The following is a 4631-nucleotide window of genomic DNA, read 5'->3' as shown; positions in this document are numbered from 1 at the left end:
TGATGAAGGGCTCTTGTCAATGCTCCCGCAGCCTGGAGCTGGCCTCCTGGGCACATTGGGACCTGAGGCATCACATAGGTTCGCACAACCCCTCACAGGAGCACTAACTTAGGGTCAAACCTGTGAGCAGAGTGGACACAGTGCACAGGACTTCAGGAGGTCGCCTGAAGTCACTGGCATCCTGAAGCAGCATCTGAGCTTCCCAAGCTCAGGAACTTTGTCAGCCATGAAACACTGGCCTTGGGGTGAAAGACACTTATGCACCTGTCCATCGTGGACAGGACAAACACCCCTCATGGCTGGCGGCCGTCTCACTCTGATGCCTGTCAACATGCTTCAGAACTCCAGTGCCCACATGAAAACCAGATACTGGGGGTTGTGAGATCAAACCCCTAGGGCTTGGAATTTTTTTTTTTTCATTTTTGTAAAGAATTTGAGAAGGCTAACATAGTTTAGATCCATTATGTTGAGAGTCTCTGATAGTTAAATGGTTTAGTCAAAAATGTTGAGAGTTTTAATCCAAGAGGTGTTGGGTAACAAGCACAGGTGACAAGCAGACAAGGTTTGCTCTGGCAGCTCCTGGTCTGGCGTGAGCAATGTGACTTCATGAACACCTGTGCTGGGACATGGGTGACGCTGTCCCCAGGCTGCCACTGGCACCCAGGATTCAGAGGGTCCGGCTCTGCTCATCTTTCCTTTGTTGGAATAAATCAGCTGAGGACACACAGCCTTCACACAGTGGGTCTTCAGGGTGGGACCCCTTCTTAGTGGCCTGTGGGTTTGACATCAAGTAATAACAGCTGGTCTCAAGAGAGGGGTCCGGACTGATTCTCTCTGGTCTTGGCCCCGCCTTTGTAGGTTTCTGGCAAATCAGGGGTGACAGTCTCTAATGCCAATTGATAACGTGGCCAGACACATCTCACGCTTCATTCTCCCCCCACCCTGCATTTCTCTCCAGCAACTGGATTTCTGTGGAGTGGCAGTCATCTCACAGAGAAAGTTCCTTTCCTGAGGGGTATGAGGGTATTACTGCTGTGCTCACAGACCACACGGACTCAGGGCCAGCCCTGCAGTGATCTCACGAGGATTAGAGAATGGACACATCTGGGGAGCAGCCTGCTGGCCCGTGCAGGGGCCCACAGAGGCACCCAGTCCCACCACCACCTGCCAGCATAGACACAGCAGCTGTGTGTCCCCCAGGCTCCAGGCCCAAAGGATATGCCTGATGGACGGCAGCCCCCTGAACTCTCAGTCAGCTGTGCAGTAGGAAGCTGGGCCCTCAGTTCCTCACAAAGCCATTTCCTCCATTCAATTTGACGTCTTCGAGGATAAGTAAAGGTGTCTGGCTATTTGGGAAATGTGAATACATATTGCTTCCTCCCACACCCACACAATTTATGGTAGCAGGAGAGATAAACCAGACGGGGTCCCTGAGAGCCTCATGTCTGGACACTTATCCGGACTGTGTCAGGCCCTGTGCAGCCTGGAGGGGATTCCCTCTGTGAGGCCCAGACCAAAGCCCCAGGGCATGGGCCAGAAGCCCCTCAGCAGACCCCTGGGCAATCTGATGACGTTGCCCTTGGTCCTCATGACCTGAACCTACCCAGGGAGAGGAGGCAGTGGAACAGCTGGGCTGGGTGTCCCCCTCCCCAAGGAAGGAGCTGCCGAGGGAGGAGCACACTTGAGCAGAGGCACAGTGAAGACTGTCTGCTGGGCCCTGACTCGACACGGAGAGTCACGCCCCTGTCTCAATAAACAGCTGAAATAAGTGCAGGGAAGGGGGGCCAGTGCCCCTTGGTGCTACCAGAACTTGTCTGCTCAACGTTCCCACGTGGATCAGAGAGGAGGTCCGGGGGAGATAGCGGGCTGCAGAACCCCCTCTTCCCCGAGACACTGGGTGGGCGTCTGCTCTTCAGCAAGGTTCGCACTGCGATTCACGTAATCAGTTTGAGGAGCCCTGTTGGGGCCTCCAGACACTCGGCCCACTGCAAAACGCTGCCTGTCCGAGGGTGTGACCCACCACTCGGCTGACACCACAGTGCCCAGCATGGGGCTCGGGTCTCCCTAAAGTGCCGTGAGGAGCAAACAATGCCAGCCTGCACATCCCTCGCACAAACACACAGGGGGAGGGAATCCTGCTTCCGGGAAGAAAGTCTTCCAAGGAAAACAGCTCGGCCTCTGTTTTTCACTGGCGCTTTTTTAATCGCAACACTTACAGATGTTGGCTGCCGTTCCCAGTGACACGGAGAGAACATCGGAATTGTTCATCCCACTTTGTTACAGCTATGATGTTAGTACCTTGTGAAGTCTGACTATTTGCTTGTCTCTGAACTCATGTTATAATATTCTTATTTTAAAACATCTTGAAAGAATTTGTTAACATCACAGACCATAAATGTAAATTAAAATATCACATCGAAATGAAATAAAATACAACGTGTTTCTCATCCGTTAGAAGTGATGAGCCTGTCAGAAGATCTCATTAGAGAGAGAGGACGCTCACCTGGACCTGGGCAGTCGTGAACTGTAGGTGGAGTGTGGGTGCCGAGTCCCTGGTGCCCGTGCAGCCTTCCCCTACCTCATCACGGTGCTTCCACTCGAGACACAATGCGGCTGTCGACCTTGGCACCTGGGAGCATGACATCCACTGAGCTGCGCAGGAGTTTGAGGGTTCGGTCTAGTGCCCTGTGTGCCAGGACCTGCAGGACGTGGCACCATGGCTTGGAGACAGCATAGTAGACTCGAATGTGTTTATTCTGACACACAAGGACAGTCTGCACCTGCTGCATGTCGCCCTGCACCCATGAGTGGGGTGAAAATATCCCACTTAATTCTCATAAAAAGCCTAACGAGGGCAGTGCTGGTTTTATCGCTGTTGTACAGGTGAAGAAACTGAGGCACAGCACAGTAAGGGAACTTGATCTAGCAACTTATTTATGGTTGAAGGGTCAAGGGAATGAACGTTTTTAACATGCTAACCTGTGGCTGTATGGTGGGCAGGCTGTTAGGAGGTTAAAGTAGATCATTTGATAGATAAACGAGGGATGTGTCAGGACAGCACAGCTCACTGAATAGAAGGCGCCTTCGTCTCCAATTGAAAGTATTTTATAAAAGTATGATGTGCTCACTTACCCTCATGGCCAGAGCTTCTCCTCCCTGTGGGAGGAGGGGAGCTGGGAGCTGCACGGCCAGTAGGGTTTGTCACCCTGCATTTGGAAAGGCCACTCTCACTCTCACTCCAGTAACTTTATCCTTGAGACAATTGAAATGCTAAGGAATTAAGTCTGCAGGAATTGTCATTTCTGGGTATGTAATCCTCCCAAAGTCCCATAGCCCACGAGGTGTCGAACCCCAGAAACAAAACCAGTTTATGAAAATTGCCAGAAGCTGAATACCAAATTATTACACACAGAAGCATGCTCTCCATGGAGCTCATGGCCCAATTTCTTAATTTAGTGACTCAATCATGTTAACTAGCGACTGAGATCAGCTTGGCTCTTTGGAGATTCTCTTTGGGCCGCACCAGTGGTGGAGGGTGGCAGAGATGAGAGCGCTCAGCTCCAGGATTCAGGGGCTTCCCTGCCACCTGTGAACATGCGGAGCCCGGATGTGTGCCCGGTTCAGATGAATGAAAGTAGTTTCTCCAACCACAGGACAGGTCCACGGAGCTGGGGAGTCCCGCCCTCCCCCTGCATTCTTCCCCCAAATCAAACCACCTGGAGTCACAGGGAAGGTGTGTGGTTTGCACGTGAGTGTAGCTGGGTAGGTAGGAGGGGGTGAAGACAGAAGCCTCTCCTGAGCGGCAAAAGAGAAGCCCTTGGCCGCCCACGGGAAGCCCCGTGGATGAAGACAGGACAGCTAGCTTCTCACATCTGCAGTGAGAAAAGGGGAGTGAGGACGGAAGCTGGTCCCCAGCCATGCCAGCTGTCGCCACTGCCCTCCCCACCGAGCCCAGAGCCCTGGGTCCCGCTGGCAGGCAGAGCAAGCTGTTGACATCTCCGGCGCGTGCTACTTGGGGACAGTCGGCTGACGAAGGCGGCTCTCATCTGGTGAGGGGAGAAGAAACCGGCGCCCACAGCGAGAACACAGCCCGACACACGGAACAGATGGCTGGATGCCTGCTCGGTTCTGTTTCTGGGGCTGTTTACATTCTTAAGTGACTAATTTTGACATGTTATACTACTAATGAAGTTTTTCAGTGTGACCCAGAAAACTGTGTGCCACACCGATGGGGCTGCAGGGTTTGGCTTTGGAGCCTGGCCTGCTTCTATTCTACCAGGAGCAGAGAAAGCAGCCCTGGCCTGAATAATAATGACCAGAGCCACCCCAGGAGGGAAGGTGCCAAGAAGCTTCCTGAGGTGTCTAATCACAGCCGGAACTGGAGAGACCCGGTTCGTGTCCTTGGGCAGCAGCCCATGTCACCAGTGTGTAAACATTTGCAGGGACAGAGAGTGAGATTGAGAAGCACAGGCCCCGGCAAGCTGCCTCCCGCTGTCCCGTGACCATGTGAAGGGCTTCCCAGACCCTTCTCAGTGGAGCTCTCGAAGCCAACAGGCAGCTGCCAAGTCCTAAGGTCGCGTTATGTGTCTGAAAACCAAGCCTCCGTGGGCGAGAGCCAGCAGCCCAGCGAG

Source organism: Otolemur garnettii, unplaced genomic scaffold (genome assembly GCF_000181295.1).
Source record: "Otolemur garnettii isolate 467f Iridium unplaced genomic scaffold, OtoGar3 scaffold00226, whole genome shotgun sequence".
Taxonomy (NCBI): domain Eukaryota; kingdom Metazoa; phylum Chordata; class Mammalia; order Primates; family Galagidae; genus Otolemur; species Otolemur garnettii.
The sequence above is the reverse complement of the archived record's forward strand: the minus strand, read 5'-3'. Positions refer to the sequence as shown.